Source organism: Chelonoidis abingdonii, chromosome 3, assembly GCF_003597395.2.
Source record: "Chelonoidis abingdonii isolate Lonesome George chromosome 3, CheloAbing_2.0, whole genome shotgun sequence".
Lineage (NCBI taxonomy): Eukaryota > Metazoa > Chordata > Testudines > Testudinidae > Chelonoidis > Chelonoidis abingdonii.
In genome coordinates this window covers 164,120,487-164,135,535 of record NC_133771.1, presented here as the reverse complement: position 1 = coordinate 164,135,535, position 15,049 = coordinate 164,120,487, and the positions used below count along the sequence as shown (strand labels likewise).

At 47.2% G+C, this 15,049-nt stretch overlaps 1 protein-coding gene across 1 annotated transcript in view; it reads left to right on the top strand.

Moving 5' to 3' along the window:
* The first annotated feature begins 12,465 nt into the window (after positions 1–12,465).
* The window catches only part of PSEN2 (presenilin 2), a 33,225-nt gene continuing 30,641 nt past the window's right edge, over positions 12,466–15,049 (top strand). The window contains exons 1-2 of the mRNA XM_032798217.2: positions 12,466–12,575; positions 13,717–13,783. The gene's annotated coding sequence lies outside the window, so the exon portion shown is untranslated. The remainder of the gene's footprint in view (positions 12,576–13,716; positions 13,784–15,049) is intronic.

Here is a 15,049-nt window from a genome sequence, read left to right as displayed (position 1 = left end):
GCGGACCTCCCGCAGGCATGCTGCCAAATCCGCAGGACCGGGACCTGCCTGCCATGCTTTGGGTGGCAAAAAAACTAGAGCCGCCCCTGCCTCAGAGACAGTCATGAAAGGTAACAGACTGCAAAGCAGTAATGTGTATAACAATAAGTTCTGCTGCAGATGGAAATCCATACACAGAAGGCCTCTGCCCCCTAGTGTGCGTTCTAAGGATCTCTTATAGGATACAAAGAGACTACATCTACACAGCAACTGGGAGGCTGTTTATCATACCAGGCCTTTTGCTCTTCCTGAGTATCCTTTAGATTTTCTCTAGCAAGGGCTAAAGAGTGTCGGAGGGTGTTTTGTAGGTTGCTTACAAATCCAAATTTAGTCCCTGAGGTGTAAACCCCTCCCTGTTTGCTTCACGAACTGTCACGGCCCCTATAATTCGTGGCCATAACAAGTTCAAATTGGTGAAAAACTCCTAAAACTGGGATGTGTACAGCACCTGTAAGCAAAGAGCAACTGCTGCAACTACTACGCCCCAGTCATTGAGTTATTCATTCACGAATTACGAGATCATGGCCCCAAGTTCATTAAAACCGTTCGCCCACCATTGGTTGATGTTTGTAAGGGTGGCAACCAAGTATTCACCCCATGAGTTTCCACAGGTCTTTCATGATGCCTCCAAGAATTAGATCCTGAATCTTAAGGATCTCGAGGCCAACCTCCTGCGAAAAATGTCTGTTAGGTCTGCAACACAAGCTTTACTCTGTGTTCCTAGAGCTACTTGCTTCGGCCATGGGTAGCAAATCCACGAAAGTCAGTACGTACGTGCTTCCCTGGCGTCTTTCTTGGAAAGACCCAGAAATATCCACAGCTACTCGTTGAAATGGACCTAATTTGGATGGCATGGAGAGCCTTGACCAGATCTTGGGGCTTCCCAACTCTTGGCACACCTCACAAACCGGACCATACTTGCAACTTCGCTTGCCCTCTCCTCCCAGGGAAGGACTTCCCAACCTGTCTTGGTTCGTTCAACCCCAGCATGCCCACTGGGAGATCAGGCTATAGCTTAGAGCCTTCCCCGTACTTAGTTTGGAACCACCAACCTTTTGCGCCCCCATTCTTCTGGTCCACCAGAAAAGATTTTGTATAAAAGCCTTGGTCTATAACAAACCGGGATCGGTTAGAAGAGCTGAGAGCGGTGGGTTGCTCCGGCTCCACCCAAGCTTTCTGAAGCTGTCATCTGCTTCTGCTCAGTCGGAACTGTTCCCTTGAGGCGGGGATACCAGTTCTTCCTCAGACTGTGACTTGGGCTTGATCCCCTGGAAGTGATGTAGGTGATGGTTGTTTCCATTGCCGTGAACCGCTCTCGTGGTCACCTGGTGGTATTTCAGGCTCTGGCTGAGCCTCTTCGTATGGTTGTCTGTTGCTTCTGCCAGTTAGGCTCGCTGGCCCCCTCGGCGTTGGTTGGAAATGTGGTGTTAACTGCTGGTGCTGGTGCTGGTTGCTGTTCCAGTTCCCGTCTGGGACGAGTGCTGTGGCTGGTTCAGCCGTTGGCATGGATCCGGATCCACTACCTCTGTCTGGGGCTCTGTAACACAGATGGTTCCTGTGGACGGCTCAGGACAGGAATGGGTCAGGAAGCTTCCCTGTGTTGCTGCGTGTAACCATTCCTACCTCTCTGGCCCGTCTACCTGGTTGGCCAGTCTTCCCCCATAGCATGGGGATGGAATAATTGTCAAGACTGCAAAATTCCACATTCCTGACCAGCCTTTGTACTGGACAGGCAGTTCAGCTGTGGGTAAGTCTACAGCTTGTGACATGAAGGGTAAATGGCACTTTGGCCTTTGGGTTGATGAGTTTGGGATCCACGAAGGATTGGTGGATAGCTGACACTTGTGCCCCGTGTCTCTCCACGCGGTGACCTTCGCCGCCACTCTCAAATCCCTTCCTCCAAGGGATTTGAGAGGCAATCTGGCCTGGGGATCTTTGTGTGTGATGTGGTGTAATGACGTGCACCCGGTGGGTTCTTTTGGCAGTTGCTTTTATATGCCCAGTTCATTACACTTATAGCATCTTCCAGCTAACGGTCACTGGGTTGAGGATACTTGAGGGACTGGTGAGGTGAGAGAGGATAGGGTGTCTGTGGTTCTCTTGTTGCGATTGTGGGGTTTGGGTTGCTCCTCGCTTGTGAGGTTTATTGTCGGTGGTCCCCCTTGGGGTTTTCATTCCCCGTTTACAGGAGCTTTCTTGCTTTCTGCCACTTCCATCCTTGGCTCCAATCTCTCGCCGCCTCAGTGAGATTTTGGGTTTTCCATTAGTAGATACCATGTATATGTCCTCTAGGAACACATTCCAAGACGTCTCTCTATTGTCTAATGAGGAGGTGCAGTTCATCAGGATTGAACTTGGTTCCTGATATCCAGCTCAATAATGCTTTCCAAACGTAGTAACGTGTTTGGAAATGACCATCTGGCCACTTTTTGGTTCGTAACCACGAGACGGCATGATCCTATTATCCCCATTCTGTATCTGCTTTGGTTTGAAGAACAGCTTTTAAATCGTTTCATCTTGTCCTATGCATTTCAGCCGCCACTTCTCGCTAAGTCCCTAACGAGGGTGACCCTCAGCTCTACCATTAACTGTTCTTCCAGTATACGTGCTACCAATGCAGGCTCTTTCAAAATTTTCTAAGAAGTCTCAGTGTCTCACCTGCCTTTAGTCGGCGAATAATCTTGTGCGGTTGACAACAACTGCACGCGGGGTTAGGATGGGCTTCATGTCTAGCCTGTTCGTCATTCCAGGGCCTGCCGGTGTGCCTCTCTCTGTTTTCCATCTCTCGTTGGAAGGCTGCATCTTTGGCTGCTTGCTCTCTTTTGTAAGCTCTCCTCTTGGGCTGCTTTTCTTCTTTTAAGCAGCGTCTTTTCTTTTTCTCTCAGTCCATCTCTTTATTTTTTTTTCCAGGTTCTGCCTGTGTCGGCGTCTTTATTGTTCCTCTGCCTCTAGTCTCGCGCGTGTTCCTGCTTTAGGGCATCTTGCAGTCATGGTGTCCTGTTTTCTTTGTGTTGGGTGCCCTCTGGTGGTTATTGTCGGAACTGCTGGCTTCTCTGTTGTCTCCTGGCCAACAGTGACTAGCAACCGTCCTTTTTCTCTTTCTGGCTACTGTTTTACTAGAAAACCAGTTATTTGCATGTGTGTATTGCTTGGTACTTATTTCCAATTGGGTTCTATTGTTTACAAAGACCCTTAATTGCTCTGCTTAAAATGCAAGCCAAGCTGAGCAGAAGAGAAACAGAAAAATTTTTCTCTCTGGCTCCTTTTAAAAACCAAACCTTTCTCTCTGCTAAAAATCCCTAGCAGGAAAAAGAAAAATAATATCCTACTGGCTTCTGGATTCTTACTCCATTGTCGCTGCCACCATATCATAAGCATTTCTCTCAATCTGGACCTTAGCGTCCAAAATCTGGTGCTTAGTATGACCTCCAAGCTTAATTACCAGCTTGGATCTTATTCGCTGCCACCAACCAGGAATCCATTGGCTGGTACACTTAAGCCCCCAAAATCTTCCCTGGGAACCCGAGACTCAGATTCTTTGAGTCTCCACCAAGGGAAATAAACCACTTCCTCCCCCTCCCTCTCCCTTCCGCAGTCTTTCCCTCTCACTGGGGAGTGTGCAAAATAGCTGCATGGAGAGTTATTTGATGCCTCTATCTCTTAATCACAAGTACAGAACATGCTCCTTTTTCCACAAGAGAACAACTCACCGATACACGAACAGAGATAGATCCAGTCTCTTCCCTCCTCCACCACTCTCATAGTGTGCTGCGAGTCACCCTCGTAGATTCGTAACACAAGCCCGAGAATTCCCTCCCTGTTCTTAACCTACGAGAGAAACTGATCATTAGTCCTATTACAAAGAACATTTGCAATATAAATTAACCATGCAAAGCAAGACATACGACATCAACTCTGCATCAGTGACACTAATGACTATCTTACTAGAAAATATGAACAATAGTCTGATTCAAAGATATCCATATTTGAACATCCAGCAAGTTAACATTAATACACCCAAAACAACATAAAAGCTATATGTTTTACTACTCGTACCTTACAAGTATGGAAACAGAGATAGACGTATATGAAAGAAAACTTCTCATAGGCTGCGAGGAAACAATATAACAGACGTCCAAGAATTCACCTCCCTCTGACTTTTTGCCAAAAATGAGCAAGTTATCTGATTTGTCCTCGTGTGTTGTTTGTTCCCTTTGTTAACCCTTTACAGTCAAAGAAACATACCCTAGCTATCGCTTTTATGACAGTTGAGCCGCAACTAGATATCCCTAGTACCCTTGGTAACCATGAATGGCAGTTCTCCAGGTTAATCAAGGCACCTGGCCAATATCAAATCTTCTAGAAGGCAGTGAGATAGCTCCTTTAATAGAACACTGCAGCCAACACGCAGGCTAATCGGGCACCTGGGTCCTCAACATGAGCTACTCCAGTCAGGCAGGGAGAGGCCAGAGGAGATAGGAGTGTGTGTGAGGAGCTGCTACAGTCAAGAGGAGCAAGAGCATGAGAATGAGAGAGTCGTGCTGTGGGGCCCTGAGGAGGACAAGCATATCAACATCTAGAGGAGGTTCCTGTGGTGAGAGATAAAGATGTGTTCGAGGAGCATGGGGAGTAACCGGAGTTGTAGCCGTCATGCAGCTGTTACAAGCTCTATAGGACAAGCTGTGTCCACAGGGCCCTGGGCTGGAACACAGAGTAGAGGGCGGGCCCGGGTTTCCCCCCCAAACCTCCCAACTCCTGATCAGACACAGGAGGAGCTGACACAGACTGTGGATTCCACAAGAGGGGAAGATCACTGAGGTGAACAAATCCGCCAATAAGCGCAGGACCCACCAAGGTAGAGGAGGAACTTTGTCACAATATTTTTAAAACTTGTACTTTATTTTATCCCAAGGTTGATGTTGCTCCCATTAAGACAATGGGAGTTTTGCCATTGATTTCAGTTGGAGCAGGCGTGGGCCGAAAATCCTGCTTGCCTTACTCATGTGCATAATCCTGTCAGCTTCACTGGAACTAAGGTAAACAGGATTTGTCCTTAAATTGGCAAACCCAAGAGGAATCCCAAAGCTTCAGAGGGACAATACTTATTTTTCCAGTCTATGACATTCACCCCTGAAGCAGTCATTTGATTTCTGTCCAAATTTCAGACACGTCGCTATCTGGTTAATGTCCTATTAATGAACAAAATCGTCAAGAATTTACAGAAAGTCTTGCTGTGGGCATCACATTAAAACACAAAAAAATCTCTCTCAGCCAGTAGTTCCCATGAGTGAGCCTCTTACAGTTCTTAAAATCAAAACCGTGGATGGGAATCAAAACAGTTCTGGGAAGGGCAAAAGTAACTTGATGACTTAATTTCACATGCTGTGATGTAAAGGATAGAAATGATCTAGTAGAAGTATCCTTAGCTTTGTTACTAACACCTTACATTAGTAAAACTGAGGGCAAGACTCTCCTGTGCCAAGATCAACTCAACGCAAAGAGCAGGGTGGGCAGTCAGGGTGTAGATGGTATTGCCTTGATGGCTCTTATTTGAATAAGAACTACTGAAATGGGTACAGTATCCCAAACAGATGCATTCCATTATGTGAAACTAGAGGGTCTAGCACAGGGTTTCTCAAACTTTTGTACTGGTGACCCCTTTCATGTAGCAAGCCTCTGAGTGCAACTACCCCCTTAGCAATTAAAAACACTTTTTAATGTATTTAACGTCATTATAAATGCTGGAGGAAAAGCGTGGCTTGGGTTGCTCGTGACCCCCCATGTAATAGCCTCACGACCCCCTGAGGGGTCCCGATCCCAAGTTTGAGAACCCCTGGTCTAGCAGGACTGACCTGTGAGGATCATTTAAAGGAACTTGGTATGTGAGCAGTAGCCAGGGCCGGCTCCAGGCACCAGTGAAGGAAGCAAGTGCCTGGGGCAGCCAATAGAAAGGGGCTGCACTCCGTCCCTCGTTGGGCTGGCATATCCGGGTCTTTGGCGGCAATTCGGTGGTGAGTCCTTCACTCCCTCTCTTTGGCGGCACTTTGGCGGCAGCTCAGTCAGGTTTTTCTTTTTCTTTTTTTTTCCTTCGCCACATGGGGTGGCAAAAAAGCTGGAGCTGGCCCTGGCTGTAGCCTGGCCAAAGTAGAGATGTGAATATTTATAAGTATCCAAAGGATATAAAAACCAAGGAGAGGAGAGGAGCCTTGGGCCAGACTATACCTCCTTGTGCTAGCCTTGTCAGTTGCCTCAGATTCCATATCAGGAAGTGAGGCTTGTTCACCTTTGCAAAACACTTTGATATCCTTTGGTGGAAGACATTCATGAGTGCTAAGTATTAATTAATATGATATTGCATTATCAACTCCATGTTGTCTGTTTTTCAGTCCACTCTTGTGATCCTTGTGTCTTAGAACCTTCTACAGCAATAGTTATTTATCTTAATCCTAAATACACTTGCCCTCAAACAAAAAGACACACACAGAGCTTGGCTGTAGACAATGGATCATGTGATGTGGTCTGGATGAAAGCATGTAGGTAAGGATAGTCAGTAGGTTGCCAGTATAGGGTGGTGTTTATGTGACCATCGCTTATTAGCACTGTAGTGTCTAGGAAGTGGATCTCTTGTGTGGATTGGTCCAGGCTGAGGTTGATGGTGGGGTAGAAATTGTTGAAATCCTGGTGGAATTCCTCAAGGGCCTCCTTCCCACGGGTCCAGATGAAGATGTCATCAATATAGCACAAGTAGAGATGGGGCATTAGGGGACGAGAGCTGAGGAAGCGTTGTTCTAAGTCAGCCATAAAAATGTTGGCATACTGTGGGGCCATGTGGGTACTCACAGCAGTCCCGCTGACTTGAAGGTATAAATTGTCCAGACAGGCCAGTCCTCACTTACAGACAGCCCCCCAACCTGAAGCAAATACCAGCAACTAGACACCATACAACAAAAATGCCAACCCACAAACCAAACCCTGCAACAAACCCCAGTGCCAACTCTGTCCATATATTCAAGGGACATCATCACAGGACCTAACCACATCAGCCACACCAACAGGGGCTCATTCACGTACACATCTACCAAAGTGATATGCCAACATGTGCCAGCAATGCCACTCTGCCATGTACATTGGCCAAACCGGACAGTCTCTACGCAAAAGAATAAATGGACACAAATTTGACATCAGGAATCATAACATTAAAAAACCAGTAGGAGAACACTTCAATCTCTCTGGTCACTCAATAACAGACCTAAAAGTGGCAATTCTTCAACAAAAAAATTCAAAAACAGACTCCAAAGTGAAACTGCAGAACTGGAATTAATTTGCAAACTGGACACCATCAAATTAGGCCTGAAAAAAGACTGCGAGTGGGATAGGTCATTACTGTTAATTGAATTGTCTTGTTAGACTGACCTCTCACTTGGTATGGCAACACCCATCCTTTCATGCGCTGTGTATTTATACCTGCTACTATATTTTCCATTCCATTCATCTGATGAAGTGGGTTCTAGCCTATGAAATCTTATGCCCAAATAAATTTGTGAGTCTCTAAGGTGCCACAAGGACTTCTCGTTGTTTTTGCTGATACAGACTAACATGGCTACCACTTTGAAACCTTAAGACAACAGTGGATCAGGCTCAGACTTTCTAGGTTCAATGCTGTTGCAGAACACTAGGGGGAGCACAAGCAAATACAGTTTGGGTTCTTTTCCTTTGTCTTCTGGTTTGAGTCTTTAGAGTGCACTCAGGTCATGTTTTCCAGATTTTCTTCACAACCGTAAGAGCTGATTTTTTTTCCCCCTCCCCAGTGAAAACAGTCATATGATTCCAGGAGCTGGGCCTTTAGAAGAAACACAATATCATGAGACTTGCAATAAAATTGCAAGAGTTGGCAACGCTGCATATTCTGTCAGCAAAACAGTGGCTTTTGTTGGTGTTTTTGGAGGGGCGAGAGCAGCTGGGAGAATGTGCCTTGAACACAGAAAAACAGAGATTGATTCAAAACATTTAGAAACGAAAGAACACTGCACACCCAGTCATGCCTATTTTATGACAAATGAAATTTAGGAGCTAAACACTTTTACTGCTGGCCTGAGTCCAGGGGCGGCTCTAGATATTTTGCTGCCCCAAGCATGGCAGGCAGGCTGCCATCGGCAGCTTGCCTGCAGGAGGTCCCCGGTCCCACAGATTCGGCGGCACGCCTGCAGGAGGTCTGCCTAAGACGCAGGACCAGCAGACCCTCCACAGGCATGCCACCAAATGCAACCTGCCTGCCGCCCTCGAGGCGACCGGCAGAGCGCCCCCCGAGGCTGCTGCCCCAGACACGTGCTTGGCGTGCTGGTGCCTGGAGTTGCCCCTGCCTGAGTCCTTTCCTACTGCCACGCCAATTCCGAGCATTGGGGTTTAAGTGAGGTTTTCATATTTTGACAGGTTCTGGATAAGAGTAACTTTTATCAGTTCTAAAACATTTTAGATCTTTAGCGTCATCAGTTCAATGGGTTGGTCTGAATTACTGTTGGCCTCCCTGCTAGTTGCACATTGTTGTTTAGCTTGGATGGGATTACTGCTGTGATACACACGTGCAGACCTCTGCCTAAGTAAATCGCTGATCCTATAATCTAATCTGGGCCATCTGACCTTTATGCCTGTGCAGAGTCCCACTTAAATCAAACCTCAGCACTGGTGCCATTGTCTGAGTGTGTGGCTCTGGTTGCAAGATTATGGCCTAGGTGTGAGAAATTTTCTGTCTGATCCTGCACTCCACCCTACCACTTTGGGCCCATGCCACTTCAACTGGTTTAGGTCTCATATCTTGCTTGGCTCACTGCTGTCTTATGACATCCATAACCACATTATCTGCCATGTTATAAATATGGAAGTCAGTGGAACATTAGGTCCTACTTGGCATATGCATCAGCACAGCGTGGATGATCAGGGAACATTCAGCCAACCGTCACTCAACAAGCGCCTTTTCAAAGTAGATATGGGCCTGAACAAAGTTCAGACTAAAACCCAAATGTCCCTAGAATCTTGGAGTGTTTTAATCCAGATTTTAGTTCTACCTATTATAATAATAGGGGCCAGCCATACTGTTCAGAGCTGGATCCCAAATTCAGGATGTGGGGTTGGATTTGAAGCCACACAGCAGCATCTGGTACGCACACTAATTCAAGGAAGCAGCAAAAGAATGGGTTTCCTGCTGTATGCCATTCCATGCCTGTCACCTGGTCAGCATCTCAGAGTTTGCAGTTCAAAAGGATGCAAAGTTCTGAAAGTCCAACTAATGTGCAGACCCACCTCAGTGTCAGCCAGTGTTTGTATGAGAAAGATGTGTACCTTGATGTTACACGACTCCCCATTCCTCTCACAGCAAGACCTGCTGCTACAGTGCCTCAGTTTCCTCACTACATTCCTCAGCCTGCTACAGGTGTACAGGTGACTTGCTGCATGATTTCACCCTCCAGCTAAGTCATTAACAAAAGTCCACCCCTTCTGGGGTACTCCTAGTCCAAAAAACAAAAACAAAACAGTCTTTGTCCCAGTCTCCCACTGACCCAGGTCCTCTTTTCTGAGGGTCTATCTTCTAAGTCCATCACTCTTCTGCCCACAACTCTGGGTTCAGCTTTGGCCCTTCCCAGGCTCCTTTCCACCTTTCCTCTCAGCCCCTCCTGGACTCCTTTCCCAAGCAGCCACTCCCAGGCCTTCCTACCTCAAGCCTTCCACAGGACTCTGCCTGCCTCATGCTTTCCTCCAGCCCCCCAGAGCTTTATGCTCTCCCCTCCAGCCAGCTCTCTGCTGCTGGCTGCCTTCCTCTTAAGTCCCACTTCCAACACAGCTGTAGCAGAGAAAGGCTAGTTGATCAGGGCTGACTGACCCTTAGATGGGCAGACCACCCTGTTACACTTCAGTAATTACTTTTCCCTGAGGGGTTGCAGGTTTCCAGGCTATGACAAACCTACTAAGGGTCTTGAGGAACACGGTCTGTGTAGTCTAGAGTAAATGTTCCAGAAACCCATACCAGAGACTGATCCTCCTGCATGTCATCTAGGTAACTGAAGAGGCCTTTAATGCTATTCTGATTGATAGTGTTGTGCCTATTGCCACTGGAGAGCCAACGTAGCATCTCACTGTTTCACTTTTATCAGAAATCACACTTCCAGCTATTATTTATACCTCCTGACATTAAATAGCCATGACTCACTGCCTACACCTGGACAACTATAACAGTTTAGGACAGATCAGCAAGGTCTAACTTTTGCTCTCTCCTATGAGGGCAACCCCTATGAATGTCTCCCTGTGTTTAGAAAAACAGTCAGCCAGATGACAACAGTTTCTGGAAAGAGAATGTGACCTTCTGTGCTGGAAAGCTGAGGTTTTGTTTGCCAGATCTTCATAAGAGCCACTTATCTCTATATTATTTATGAAAAGTGCTTTAAGGAAATGACTGCACAAATTTGTTTGTTAAAAAAACAGCAGAATGCCTTTTTCCAGAGCACACACTAATACGGACTGGGCAGTTAGTAGAAAGGATTCTTTAGCTTCCTCTAAGGTCAGATTCTTCTTGAGGGATGTATTCAGAAATAGCATGTGAAAGGACTCCCAGGCTGAAAGCTTCTTAGAAGGCACTCCCAAGGAAAGGGTCTGACAGACCACATTGAATAACTCTAAGACACTCACATACCACAGAGACACATAGCTAAAGCCTATTTTTTTCCTGTGGAAACCAGCTATAAACAGACAACACATATACTTGGAGGGAAGCAGGATGAGCCCTACACAACCACAGTACAGTAGTATTGTAGTTAGGGTTGCCACCTGCCCAGGTTTTCCCAGGATTGTCCCTTTTTTGAAGTAGCTGTCCTGGAAAACCTATAAGGGTGCTCAGCACACTGCCAGTTGTCCAGTTTTATGGGCTCAGGAAATCCAACGTTTTTGTACTTCAGTGATGGCACCCCTACCACCATTTTGCAATTTTATTGTGAGTCTTGCAATGCTTGGCATTTTTCTTAAAACCCCAAGTCCTGGAATCATATGAATACACAAGGATCTCAGCTTTAATGTAAAAAACAAAGTAAGTTTCTAGTTCTGATAGTTGCAGAGGGAAATAAGAAAATGTGGCCCAAGTGCACCATAAAGGCTTAAAAAAAACAGCATCTCACATTATTTTAAATCTCATAATTTTAAAATTAATCTTGTGTTTTTGGGGGCCTGTCTCATGATTTTTGAGCACTTATATTTGGCAATACTGCAGAAGTCTTTGTTCAATCTCCCTTCTTCTACTGCAGCTTTGGGAGCGCTGGTGTTGGGGAGAGGTAAACACCAAGTTTGATAATCCCACGTGCTTCGTTTACTCTGGTGACTAGAACCAGACAGAAGAAAGGAAATCAAAGGGTCAGTTAGTCCAGAAAGATAAGCCAAGAAGGCAGAGGAGTCAGCAAGGGGCACAGTTTTTAAACTGCCAGACAATACTGTGATCATGTAAGATATATAGCCAGAAATGTCCCAAGTCAGAAGAAACCAAGAGTGAGGCAAGCAAGGTGACAGGGCTCTGGGCATATATACTATAGTGCTAATTACCATAATAGCTAGTAAGTTAAGTTAAAACTGCACCGTGAGGTCCTTGGTGAACTTAATGGAGTTTTCTCCTCTAAGTTCTCATTTCCCCAGATAAGGAGACTGCTTGGGGAATAGTCTTTTTAAAAACTCACTATCTTGCTGATTAGGGTCCAAATAATTTGTGAAGGAGGAGAGTATTGCAGGATCTCCTGAAAGTGGTCAGACTTACTGTAGTGTGAATTCTTCCAGTTCTGTGGAGAGTGAGCCCACCTGCTCTAATGGAAAGTGAATTCCTCCAGATACTTTTGTACCTGCTAAGACAAAACAGCTTTGGGTTTGTTTGTTGGTTTTTTTAAGATCAAAGCTAATGCTAGGTCACATAGCAGCGCCAAGGAAGATCTAACATGCTGATATTGTTAAGTATAGCAGATGCTCAGACTAATAACACTGAACCAAAAGTTTCGCACCACCCCCAAAATCGTCTGAACTGCCCGGTTCCTTGCGCCGTCGTTTCAAAGCGAAGTATGGATCAAACCACAATAATACCTTAGCTGGGCTAAACCATGGGGACCCAAACAGCCCAGACTCCGAAGCTGCCCTAGATCGGGGAAACTGCACCTATACAGCCCCGGAGCGTAACCACTAGCACGCCCCATATTAACCCAGACACCAGGGGGAGAAATAAGGAACTCCGCCCACTCCGCACGACGCCTTCCCATTGGCTGGTCCTCAACACCCCTCCTCTCCATTGGAGGAGAGGCTTCGGGGTGGGAAGAGCAGGCGTTGAGCGACAGCCGACTCGGCTAATCAGAGACGGCGCTAATCCTAACTCCGCGTTCGGAAAGGGAACGCGGAGGAGCCAATGGGAGCAGAGCTGGGTCGGGTTTTGCCGGGGCTGGGTAAACAGGCTCGCTGAACTCGGAGTGGTGCGGAGCCGGGTGCTGTAGATGCGGCTGGGGGAGAGCGCTGCGCTGGGCCGGGTAAGGCTACCCTGAGCTGCGGGAGCTTCTGCGGCTGGGGCCGCTCGAGCTCCCCTTGCACTGGCTTCCTGGAGCCGGGCTCTCGGTTCCTGCTGGCGCTGGTTCCCCCCAGTGCTCTGCCGCCCGGGCCGGAGGCTCTGCTGGGGCGGGGCCGGGCCGGGCCGCAGGCGGGTGGGTGCCTAGAGAGCTCGGGCACTGCCTTGAGATACCCAGCCCTGAGGCGGGGGCACCGTGCCCCGAGTGAGCCCTTCCTCGGGCCCGCGCTGTAGGGGCACGAGAGGGACAAGGCAGCCGGGACAGTCCTGGTGCTGCGGCTCGGCGCCTCTGATAACTTCCCCCTACAGCCCTCCCTGCTGAGCAGGGCTGGCGGGTGACCCCCCGCCCAGCATGTCACGGCCCTGCAGGGGGCTCCCAGGCCCACCCCCTTCGCTGACCGACCTGTCTCTCCTGCCTCGTAGCCGGGGCGGTAGACGTTGGGTTATTGGGCTCAGTTCTCTAGGCACTTTCCTGGTGTCCGTCCCAGGCCGGGGTTGGCTCCTTGTCCCTGCGTACACACTGGCAACGTGAAACCGCCGCCTTGGTAGGAAGAATGTGGACTCGCATGACGCTTAACTGTAGGTGCGGAAAGTAGTGGGTGTCGCAGCACCCGTTGACTTGAGGTGGTTTCCATGACATACAGGATTTACAGTTTTGTTCAATGGCTTTCAGTACCCCCACTATAAAAATTGGTCCAGCACCCATGAGCTTAACCCCTGTCTATATTTGCTGTTCAAAGCAGTATTGGCAGGCCGTTACTTCTGTTTTCTAAAGATACCTTTGGTTAAGGCCAAAACAACTTTAAAAGTCTCTTACTCTTTATACTATTAGTTCAGATCTGAAACAACCAATGAACAAGACTAAACCAGTCAGTTTCACACCAGCCTTAGTTTTATTTTCTGTTGCTGATGCCCTAGTCTTGTGTTGTGGTGGTCGGCTTGAGAAGACTGCAGGACAGCTACGGAAAAATTGTTTTAAAGGAATTTTTTTGAAAACACGAGCTAAATATTAGTTTTTGCACAGCCTCGTTCTTCCAGAATGAACTGATGTTAACACTGTTCCTTTCTGAATATTCCCTTTTTCATGAACCTTTTTTCTTTTCAAGCACTGTTTGTCTGAGGATCTCCAAGCACTCCTTGAGCATCTGGCTTCACATCTCCCCTGTAAGGAGGGTGAGCTTTTGTCCCTATTTTCTAAATAAGGAAAATGAGATATGAATATATAGAGTGGCTGGCTCCTGGGTCCTAGGACAGGGATCGGCAACCTTTGGCACGTAGTCCACCACGGTAAGCCCCTAGCAGGTGAGGCCAGTTTGTTTACTTGCTGTGTCCGCAGGTTTGGCCGATCACAGCTCCCACTGGCCGCGGTTTGCTATCTCAGGTCAGTGGCGGCTTTGGGAAGCGGCATGGGCCAAGGGATGTGCCAAAGGTTGCTGATCCCTGTTCTAGGGTAAGACTGAGGCGGAGCAATGAATTAAACCCAGGTCTTGATTCTTAGTACTAAAACAACGAGGAGTTCAGTGGCACCTTAAAAACTTCTTCAGATGCATGGAGTGAAAATTACAGATGTAAGGTAACGCCCTTCTCTTCATGCGTCAGTATATTTATGCTTACAAGTGGAGAACCAGCGTTGACAGGGCCAATTCAATCAGGGAGGATGTGGTCCACGCATGTAGGGAGAGTGGACTGCCACAGCTCACAGTTTGCTCTGTGGATCTGAGACAGAGTTTGCTCTCTTAAAAATGTACAGAGTGAGGAGGGAGGTAAGAGGAGGCTGGGAAAAATCTGCTCTAAGTCATGCATACATCATTCATCTTGTCAGTATTTGAATTCATATCCTATCTGTGGCAGCAAAAGTCTGTTAGGCTTTCTGCCTGAAGGGAAGCATGTTTGGTCAAAGCAACAAAACCGAAATGTTTAGATTCCTTGGAACCACAGAGCCAAATCCAGGGGTGGATGATGATGACAAAATATTTTTATTACACCTTGGGGCCCTAAAAGATATTGGAGTCCATTGTACACAGCAGGGATAGTCTTACTACATAGTTGGCTGGGTACCTGAAGAGTTTACAGCAGGGGTAGGCAACCTACGGCACAGGTACCGAAGGCAGCACGCGAGCTGATTTTCAGTGGCACTCACACTTCCCAGGTCCTGGCCACCAGTCCGGGGGTCTCTGTTTTAAATTAATTATAAATGAAGCTTCTTAAACATTTTAAAACTTTATTTACTTGACATACAGCAATTGTTTAGTTATATATTATAGACTTATAGAAAGAGACCTTCTAAAAACGTTAAAATGTATCACTGGCACGCAAAACCTTAAATTAGAGTGAATAAATGAAGATTCCGCACACCACTTCTGAAAGATTGCCGACCCCTGTGATATAACATGAATTTGGATATAACGCGGTAAAGCAGTGCTCGGGGGGGGGGGGGGG